This window comes from Diceros bicornis, chromosome 26 (genome assembly GCF_020826845.1).
Source record: "Diceros bicornis minor isolate mBicDic1 chromosome 26, mDicBic1.mat.cur, whole genome shotgun sequence".
Taxonomy (NCBI): domain Eukaryota; kingdom Metazoa; phylum Chordata; class Mammalia; order Perissodactyla; family Rhinocerotidae; genus Diceros; species Diceros bicornis.
This window is the reverse complement of record NC_080765.1, coordinates 10,424,885-10,435,980: the sequence shown is the minus strand read 5'-3', so window position 1 is coordinate 10,435,980 and position 11,096 is coordinate 10,424,885. Positions and strand designations below refer to the sequence as shown.

General features: G+C 44.2%; 1 pseudogene; it reads left to right on the top strand.

Annotated features, from left to right (window-relative positions):
• Positions 1-1,422: 1,422 nt before the first annotated feature.
• LOC131422912 (cytochrome P450 3A24-like) overlaps positions 1,423-11,096 on the top strand; it is a 30,312-nt pseudogene continuing 20,638 nt past the window's right edge.

Genomic DNA, 11,096 nt, shown 5'->3' with positions numbered 1-11,096 from the left:
GCTATCGTACTATCATTACGTAAGATGTAACCATGGGGGTAACTGGGGGAAGATATACTGGAGGTCTCTGTAATAACTTTGCAACTTCCTATGAATTTATGATCATTATAAAATAAGTTTTAAAAATCACAATGAGGTACCCCTACACACTTATTAGAAGGCTAAAATGAAAATGGCTGAGCATAACGAGTGTTGTCAAGGTTGTGGAGAAGTTGGAACGCTCATACACTGCTGACGGCCATGTAAAATGGTACAACCCCTTTAGAAAACAGCTGGACAGTTTCTTAAAAAGTTAAACATACACCTACAATATAATTTAGCTCTTCCCATCTAGGTATTTACCCCAGAGAAATGAAAGGATATGTCCATGCAAAGATTTGTAGATGAATGATCATCACAGCTGTGTTTGCAATTGCCAAAGCTGGAAACAACCCCTGTGTCCATCAGCAGGTGAACTGAGAAGCAAATTGTGGTACCTTCATACAGTGGAATATTACTCAGCAATGAAAAGGATGGACTATTAATATAGTAACCTCATGGATGAATCTCAAAGTTATGCTGAGTGAAGAAGCCAGACAAAATCCTGTATGATTTCATTTAATATAAAATTCTAGGAAATGCAAACGAATCTATAGTGACAGAAGGCGTGTCTTTGGTTGGGGAGGGGCAGGTGTGAAACAGTCCATGGTGGCCAGGAGAGGGTGATTAAAGAAAAGTTTTGGGGGTAACAGATATGTTCATCACTTTGATTGTGGGGCCAGTTTCATGAGATACGTGTATATCTCCCAGGTCCTCTTTAAATATTTTCAGTTTACTGTATGTCCATTATACCTCAATAAAGCTGCTAAATATTGAAAAAACAAAAAGAAAATATATTTGTGGATTATAAATGTAATGACAAAAATAAAGTAAAAAATAAACACTTCTGGGTGAGAATTGATGCCAGATCAGAGGTCAGGGTGGCATCCACCTACCCCGACTGCTCCCACCTGGGCTGCCCACCACGATTCCACGGCCCAGAGGAGTAGCCCTGAGGTCACTGTCAAAATGTGAATTGGGTAGAGATGTGAATTTCACAATCATAGTTGCAAAGGAGGGGGCAACAAGGAAACTTGATTTCTCCATCACTGAATGGAATCCTTGGTGCCATGCCTCCTAATAGTGGAGTGCGTGGTCATCCCTCTGTGTGAACTCTGGCACCGGGCCTTTGCTGCATCTCCGTCCTGGATTTTCCAGGAGCTAGTCCCATATGGCTCACCCTGTGACCCCCTAATCCCAAAGGTCCATGGCTCTGAGAGCCACTCTCCCCGCTGACAAGTCTGCCCATCTGCTTTTGCATCCGTAATTGACAGCCGCTATGAAAATGGGCGAAGGCGAAGAGTGCACATTCAGGTGTAAAAATTGTGCCCATACCACGCAGACATGGTGACACCACGGGGAACAGCCCCAGGAAGAGAAGGAGTCCAGACAGCGAGAGTGGGAACGAGGGAGGTGGATTCCATCCTGCCTGCGCGGGAAGCAGATGCAGGGGACGAGGCTATGAGTTGTCCTGTGAGCGTGAGGAGCACAGAGGTCAACCGTTATCACCCCAACAACAAGTGCCCTTGGTCTGTGGGAACCCTGGTGTCAGGGCCATATGACCTGCGTTTTTAAGTCCCCCGGGCTGGCAGGGAAGGCACGCCTTCTTCAAATGACTCGGGGCGTGTCCCTGAGTCAGGCTGACGGATCCAGCGCCACCTGGCTCAGCGACAAGCCCAGCATTTTGAAACCAACGTAAGTTCTGCCTGGAAGTCAGTGGGTGCAAAACCTTCCCCTCTTTGCTGTTAGGAAGGGAGATTGTGCAAGACACTGCACAGCCTGGCATTCCCGGGGCAGACCCAGGACCAGCGGTCAAAGGAATAAAGCAGAGGTCTTTTGTAGCCGCTCCGCAGTCTCGGTGCCTGCCCGCTCCTCCCCAGGCTGAGGACGGGAGCGTCTTCCCGAGCCTGTCCACGGAGACCTGGCTGCTCCCGGCTGCTGCTGTGGGTCTCCAACTGAACACAGCCTTCCCGGGCCCATCAGTGTTGGGGGGCGGGAGGTTTTGACCTGGATCAGGGCATTAAAGAGGGGTGGGGAGAATGGGGCCTCTCCTGGGATCTGGGGAGCTGGGGACAACCAGACTGGGGTGAGGGCAGCGGTCAGAGAGCCGTGGGGGTGAGAGGGGAGCAGCCTGAGGCTGGAAGAAGGATGAGAATGCTCCAGGCGTGTGGACGCGTGCCCGCTGGGCTCTCAGGGGGCTCCTGCCCCTCTAGGAGGGCTTTGAGGTCACTCCTGTGGGTGGCAGAAGGGGCGGCCAGGGGTCCACCCCGCCGTGGTGGGGACAGCCCGGGGCCTGGCAGCCAAACTTGAGTTCCCAAAGCAGGACAAGGCCTCAAGGAGGGTCAGGAAGTTGTTGGGAGGGTTCCTTGCTCATCCCTGTGTCACTTGAGACGCCAGGCCATCTGTGGGGGACATGGGGCTTCGCTGCCAGGAGGAGATAAGATGGAAACAGAGGAAAGCGTCACATGAAGTGCCAGACACTAGGGGCTCTCGGCCAAACCACAGCAGATGCGGGGAGTTAGACGGCGCTGGCTCGTCAGATGTTAGCTGTCATTGTCCTGTTGTTGCTTTAAGTATTCAGAGGATGTGGGGCTGGTGACAGACAGGAGGGCACAGTGGGTGCTGGAACAGAGGGACAGAACCTTCTGGAACAGACATACGTATAGGTGGGAAGTGGAGAGAAAGATTTCCAATCACTGGAAACAAGGCAGGAAGAGCCAAACCAGAGGTGAGTGGACCCAGCTGTCCCTGTCAGCGGGGAATCCTTGAGAATGATGTCTATACGTGAGCGATAAGGCTCAGAGCCTTGTGGCTTCTCCTGAGGGCAACCGAGTGGCTGTATCCATGTCTGCGGGTGCCGTTCCTCCTCCAACTTCTGTGCCGGGGCAGGGACGTGGGGCAGGCGGATGAGGTCGCTGTCTCACAGAGCTGACATTCTGGGGGGTGCACAGGCAGTAACCAGCAAGTCAGGTCATCTCAAGTAACGAGGTGGAGCTGTACAGAAAAGGGCTCAAGCACGAGATCCCACAGCCAGGGGTGGCTGGCCAAGGTGTGAACGCCGGCCAGCCTTGGCCAGGCCAGCATCTTCTTTCTCCACCACGTCAGCTAATCCGAGGTGGATCTTTAGTATTTCAGAGTCTCCCGCCCCACACACGGCTGCTTCACCAACAGGTGGAAAATCCTTGGTAACAGGTAATCCCTGCTTAGGAAGAAGAGCTTTAAAGCAAAAGGACGCCCTTCGTCTCCACGGCAACGCGTGTGGTCCATAGACAAAAATACAGCGTTAATGTATGGAAGCCACTCGAAGGGAGAGAGACTTTCCTGGTCTAGAGAGCTCCTGTGTCTCCTCACTAGCTGGATGGAAGGGATTCTCTCTGACACTGGCAGGGGAGCCCAGAAATTGGGGTTGTCTGAACACATTAAATCATTTTAACAATTAGATTGATTGGTGTGTTTCCTTCCATTTTGGGGGAGTAGGGGGGTGAGTTTTTAAGAAATCATGTTGTTGGGCTGCAATGTGCTTTTCCACTCGATGTATGCGCCCAGATCTCTCATCAGGATATGTGGAGCTGCCTTCTTTTTTAAGCTGCTTCATGGAGCTCTATGGTTTGACTGTAACATCAATTATTTCCCTCATCTTTATGTAACCACAGTGCAATAGCAAAACCAGGAGACTGACGTTGATAACGTGTGTGTGTGTGTAGTTATGATCTGTACCCAATTGCAACGTGTGGGTTTTCCCCCACCCTACACAATGTTCCAACACCAGCTGGGTGTCCTACAATTTAAGTCAATTCTGACACTATCTACCTGGAGAGGGCGTCAGATCGCACAGGTGACGGGCTCAGTCCTACGAGACTGCCCTGCACCCACTTCAGGTGCCAACTGCAAGTCCAGGTTGTCACCTGTGCTTCTGACCGGCCAGATGGAAGGTTCCAAGACCCCCTCGGTGGGTTTGATTAACTTTCGAGAGTGGCTCACAGAACTCAGAGAAACATTCTACTTGCTAGATTACCAGTTTATCAGAAAAGATGCAACTCGGGAACAGGCAGATGAAAGAGACGCATAGAGCAAGGTATGGGGAAGGGGCGCAGAGCTTCCATGCCCTCTTCAAGCGTGCCACTCTCCGCTAGTCTCCACATGTTCACCGACACACACACACACACACACACACAGCCTGGAAGCTTTCTGCACCCTGTCTTGGGTTTCTATGGAGGCTTCATTACTTAGGCATGATTGATTAAATCATTGACCATTGGCAATTGAACTCAATCTCCAGCCCCTCTCCCCTCCTGCAGAGGTCAGGGGGTGGGATGAAAGTTCCAACCCTCTAATCACATGGTTCCTCCCTGGCAACCAGCCTCCATCCTCAGGCGCTTTCGGAAAGTCACTTCATTAACATAACAAAAGACACCCTTATGCCTCTCAACACAGGAAATTCCAAGGGTTTTAGGAGCTCTGTGCCAGGGCAAGGGACGAGGACCAAATATATACATGGCTTATTTTAAATCACAATGTCACAGTAGTTCTATGTCATGTTTTCACATATGTAGATTTGTGTCACCACTACCACAATCAAGGTTAGTGGCAACCACTAACCTATTCTCCATCTCTATCATTTTGTCTAGAGAATGTTACATAAGGAGGATCATACAGTATGTGTCCTTTAGAGACTGGAATTTTTTCACTCAGCATAATGCCCTTGAGATCCATCCAAGTTACGTGTATCAATAGTTTGTCCTTTTTCTTGCTGTATAGTATTCCACAACATGGAACCAACATGGTTTGTGTAACTCTTCACCTATTGAGGAACCTGGGTTGTTTCCAGGTTTTGGCGATTCCAAATAAAGCTGCTATGAACATTCGTGTACACGCTTTTGTGTGGACATAAGCTTTCACTTCCCTGGGACAGGAGGAGATTGCTGGGTTGTATGGTTAAGTGTATGTTTAGTTTTTTAAGAAACTACCAGACTATTTTCCAGAGTGGCTGTACCCATCTATTTTCCCACCACAATGCATCAGAGAATCATTTTCTCCACTTCTTTACCAGCATTTGGGTTTTTTTTCCAGCTTTATTGAGATATAATTGACATATAACATTGTGTAAGTTTATAGTGTACAATGTGATGATCTGATACTGATTTATATTGTGAAATGATTACCACAATTAGATTAGTTAACACCTCCATCACCTCACATAGTCACCATTGTGTGTGTGTGGTGAAAACATTTAAGATCTCTTCTCTTAGCAACTTTCAAGTATACAAACAGTATTGTTAACTATACTCACCATGCTGTGCATTACATCCTCAGAACTTATTCATCTCATAAGTAGAAATTTGTACCCTTTGATCAGTATCTCCCCTTTTCCCCAACCCCTGGCAACCACCAGTCTTCTGTTTCTAAGAGTTTGGCTTTTTTAGATTCCACATATAGGTGAGATCCTACAGTATTTGTCTTTCTCTGTCTGACTTATTTCACTTAGCGTAATGCCCTAAAGATCCATCCATGTTGTTGAAAATGACAGGACTGCTTTCTTTTTTATGGCTAACTAATATTCCATCGTCACTAAATTTTATCTTACCCAATTTGATGTGTCGTGATGTCGCACTGTGGTTTTAATTTGCATTTCTCTAATAGTTAGTAATGCTGAACATCTTTTCATGTGCTTATTTGTCATCCAGTTTATCCTTTTTAGGAAAATGTCTCTTCATGTCTTTGGCCTGTTTTCTAATTGGATTTTGCTTGTTTGTTTTTTACCTGTTCAGTTTGAGAGTTCTGTATATATTCTAGAGATGAGTCCTTTGTTAGTTAGATATGTGGTTTACACCTATTTTCTCCCAGCCTGTAGCTTGGCTTCTCTTCCCCTTCACAGGGTCTTTCACAGAGCAAGTACTTTTAATTTTGACGAAGCCCAATTTATTGATTTTTTCTTTTATGGATTGTACTTTGGTGCCATGTCTAAGAACTCTTCTCCAAGCCCTATACCCTGAAGAGTTATGTTTTCTTCTAAAGGTTTTAGAGTTTTACCTTAACATTTAAGTCTGCGATCCATTTTGATTTAGTTTCTGTGTACATATAAAATCTAGATCAAGGTTGATTTTTTGGCCTATGGATATTTAATTGCTCTAGCACCATTTGTTGAAAAGGTTGCCTTCCTCCATTGGATTGCTTTTGCAAAAATGAGTTGGCCACACTTGTGTGGGGCTATTTCTGGGCCCTCTATTAAAGGCTTTAATCCCTGTCTCTGTCCCTCCACCAAGAGCACATGGTCTTGATTCCTGTAGCTACACAGCAAGTCTTGAAATCAGGTAGAGTGATTCTTCCCACTTTATTCTTCTTTTCCAGAGTGTTTTAGCTATTTCAGTTCCTTTGCCTTTCCATATAAATTTTAGAATAATTTTGTCTACAAAAAAAAAAAGTTTGATAGGATTTTGATAGGAATTGCATTAAGCCTGTTTATCAATTTGGGTGGAATTGACATCTTTCCTGTGACGAGCCTTCCAGTGGCATGAACATGGAATATCTCTCCTTCTATTAAGCTCGTCTTTGATTTCTGTCGTTAGTGCTTTGTAGTTTTCAGCATACCAGTCAGATGCATATTTTGTTAGATTTTCACCTAAGTAATTTTTTAAAAAGCAATTGTAAATGGTACTGTACTTTTAACTTCAGTTTCCCTGTGTTCACTGGTAGAATATAGAAAAATTAGTTTTTGTATCTTCATCTTATACATCGCCACCTTGCTGAATCCACTTATCTGTTCTAGGAGAGTTTTTCCATAAGTTCCTTGGGATTTCTAAGTGGACCATCATGTCATCTGCATATAGGGACGTCTATTTCTTCCTTTCTGATCTGTGTGCTTTTCATTTCCTTTTCTTGACTTTTTGCCGTGGTTCAAACTCCTAGTACCATGTTGAACAGCAGTGGTGAGGGTGGACATCCTCACCTTGTTTCCGGTCTTAGGTGGGAAGCATTCAGTCTTTTGCCGTTAAATACAATGTTAGCTGTAGTTTTGTAGATGTTCTTTATTAAGTTGTGGAAGTTCCTCTCTATTCCTAGTATTCTAAGAGTTTTTATATGAATGGGTGTCGAGTTTTGTCAAATGCTTTTTCTGCATCAATTGGTATGATCATGTGATTTTTCTTCTTCAGCATGTTAATATGGGGGTTACACTGATTGATTTTTGAATGTGAATCAGCCTTGCATCTGTAGAATAAACCCCATTTGGTCATGGTGCATAATTCTTCTTATATATTATTGAATTCTGTTTGCTAGTACTTTGTTAAGAATTTTTGCGTCTATATTCACATGGACCATTGATCTGAGTTTTCTTTTCTTTTCTGTTGTCTTTGTCTGGTTTTGGTATCAGGGTAATGCTGGCTTCATAGCATGGGCTGGGAAATGTTCCCTTCTCTTCTGTTTTCTGGAAGAGATTTATAATTAGTGTTAATTGTTCTTTGAATACTCGGTAGAGTTCTCCAGTGAATCCATGTGGAGATTTCTTTTTCTGGAGGTTTGTAATTATGAATTCAATTTCCTTAACAGCTGTAGGGCTCTTCAAATTAACTATTCCATACTGGGTGAGTTGTGGGAGTTGGTACTTTTCAAAGAGCTTATCCATCTCATCTAAGTGGTTAATTTATGTGTGGCATTGTTTGTGGTATTCCCCTATTATCCTTTTGATGTCTGCAGGATCTGTAGTGATTTTTCCTGTCTCATTCATAATATTAATAATTTGTGTCTTCTCTATTTTTTTTGGTCAATTTGTAGACGTTTTCAATTATCTTGATCATTTCAAAGAACTAGCTTTTTGTTTCATTGATTTTCACTATTTGTATGTTTCCAATTACATTGATTTATGCTCTTACTATTATTATATCTTACCTTCTGCTGCTTTGGTTTTATTTTGCTATCCATTTTCTAGTTTCTTGAGGTGAGTGTTCAGATTAGTGATTTGAGACTTTTCCTCTTTTCTAAGGGAAACATTTAGTGCTATAAATTTTCCTCTCAGCACTGTTTTAGCTTCATTTCACAAATTTTTAAATGTTGCATTTTCATTTCCATTCAGTTTAACATATTTTTTTATTTCCCTGAGATATCCTATTTGACTGATGGATTATTTAGAAGTGTGTTATTTTGTTTCCAATGTAGATAAAGATATTCTTATTATCTCTCTGTTATTGATTTCTAATTTGATTCAGTTATGGTCAGAGAACACAGTCTGTATGATTTCAATTACTTTAAATGAAATACTTTCACTTTCAACCTATGCATGTTATTGTATCTGAAATGAGTTTCTTGCAGAAGACATAGAGTTGGGTCACGTTTTTTAATCCACTTTGCCAGCCTTTGTCTTTAAGTGGTGTCTTGAGACCATCTGCATTGAAGGTAATTATTAATATATTAGGGCTTAAATTTGACATTTAGTTATTTTTTTTTCTGTTTGTTCTGTTTTTTGGTTTCTGTTTTCTTTTCTTGCCTTCTTCTGGGTTACTTTATCACTTTAACTATTTTTTTTGTCATACTGAAGTTTCAAATATTTACGTAATTTTGCTGAAATACATCTTGCTACCTAGTCCTACATGATTTCATGAAATCGGAAACTTATAGCATATTTGGGGATTTTCATTCCTACCATATTTTTAATTCAATCTGCACACCTCTGCAAAGCCCCAGGCCCCTTCCTCCACACTCCAGGCCCAGGAGGAACCACAGCAATTACAGGGTCCTGATTTTTAGAGTTCTGGGACCCACATCTAGAGAAGCAGACTGAATTGCTCCCTCTGAATCATTACCTGTCAGAGGAAGAAGGAGGAAGGCTGAACCCAGGAGGTCTCGAGGAATGCTCCTTTCTTTCAACATTTGCAAGTAATTTCCTAGTTTCTTATTGATGGGGCTGAAAACCCAAATAAAGGCAGAATGCTGCTTCCTTCAGAAGGACTTCTGAGAAGCAGTTTAATTTGAAAGACTAGGCACATTGTGTCTTTGAAATAGAAAAGATGACAACAATTTTAATATGGCTTTAGATGTGCCAGCAGACCATTAATTCTCAGGGCAGACACACACAAGAGCAAAGCTCCTCACGCCAGGAGCCTCCCTGACTCCCTGTGCTCCACAGGCACCGGCAACTAGCCTATGAGAGCCGCATGTTTTGACCCTAACAGTAATCTTCTTAAAATGAGGCCTTGCAGGTGTTTTTGTCAGGTGAATTTGGCCTTCATTCAGGACTGAGAAAACCTCACTGTCGTGGGCAGACTGATTAGTCTCAACAACTGGCAATCACCCTTCCTACTCTTGTTTTTATGCAACCTCCTCATGCCCCACCTCCTAGATAGTTCTGGCTTTCCTTATTCAAATCCTGCTTATCACTCTGCATCCATATGGAATTCCTCCACATCCACAAATCCTTCCTCATTGCTCCCTGCAGAAGAAGAACTGAGCAGATGGACGGAGGGCGTGTTTAGCTCAGTTGACTATCTAACCAGCCCTTCCATGGGTTCAGTTTAGAGCTGGCTGTCTGCTACAGGAGCCCACGAAATGATTTGGGCAGAACATGGACAAACATTCGTTAGGTTAATATTAACTCTTTTAAAGTAAATTAGAAAAACATATAGCTAGTACACATAGTTCAGAATTTCTAAGATCTTATTTCACAACATAAAGCTACATTGATTTAGGTAATTAAAAAAAAATGTTGACTTGTTTGGGAAACAGCAGAAGGGGAGATGGGGATGGCCCGAGTGTCTGAGCCATGTTGACGCAGCAGTGGATCACCTGTCTAACAGGACTTTCTTCTTCCAGAGGGGATTCTGGAATTTGAACTGGAATGTTTTGAGAAATGTGGCAAATTATAGGGGAAAGGCTCTCACCATTAATCCTCCTCCCTCCCCCACTGCAAGATAAGGTGGGTCGGGGCCTCCTCCTCTGTGCAGGGCCATCTGTATAAAAGTCCGGCCCACCAGCCAGTCTGGGAATAATGGCGATGACAGCACAGTGCCCGCTGTCGTCCCTGCTCTGTAGCGCCCTGGTCTCACTTGGACAGTGGATTCGGAGGCATTATCGTATCCTTGTCAACTTGCACATTAATCAACCAATAGGTGAACCACAACCATGTGCAGGGCCCTGAATCAGGCACAGGGCAAGGACTCATATTTCCAGAATCTTCCTGGATTGGGTGATAGCTGAGTGGGATCTTGAGAAATGCATAGGAGTGAGTAGAAGCTGGCTAAATAGAGAATCTTGGAGTCCAGGGGGCGAGAATGTAGACGGATGCAAACACAACACGCTGAGACAGGATACAGAGGATTCTGAGGGAGCCAGGAACCCAGGTGGCCCCAGGTGACCTCAAGGATGCCGGTGATCTGCATGAGGGTGAAACAGAAGCCACCACTACCCCACAGCTAAGACGACCACCCTTCTCCAGTGTGCACGCCCGGGCCCTGGCAGAAATGTCCTTATGAAGGTTGAGTCCCTCTTTAAGACGGTTCCATACAGAAGCATGACCTAGGCAGCATTTTCTGTGTGGTGGCTGGTGCTGCCTGACTTTCACTTTCTCCCCTTACCCTCTCAGGATTCAAACAAAACAAATTTTAGTGCTACAGCCCAATGTTTTCTGCTAAGAAATTTGAGGACAGGGGAGATGGTATTGGACTCCATCCGTCAATATATTGATAACACTTTTATACAGTTTAACCTCAATGTCTCTTGAAATTCCCATTTTAAAAGACTCAGAAATGCCAAGATTTCAAAACCAGAAACCAGCTTCTGCCTCCATGTCTGCTCCTCATTCATTCATCAGACTCTTTTGGGGCTTTTGCTGTGGGGCAGGCACACTGCCGGGCACCGAGGGGACAGAGACATTTAAAGCACAACTTCTGTCTTCAGGGAGCTTGTGGTTCTGTGAAGGGAAGAGAGTTCAACAGTTGATACAAATTCAACACAAAGGCTATGCTCACTCCATAGGGACACTGAGTTTAGCTGGATAGCCACACGGAAAAGGTCTCGAAGGATGAATAGGA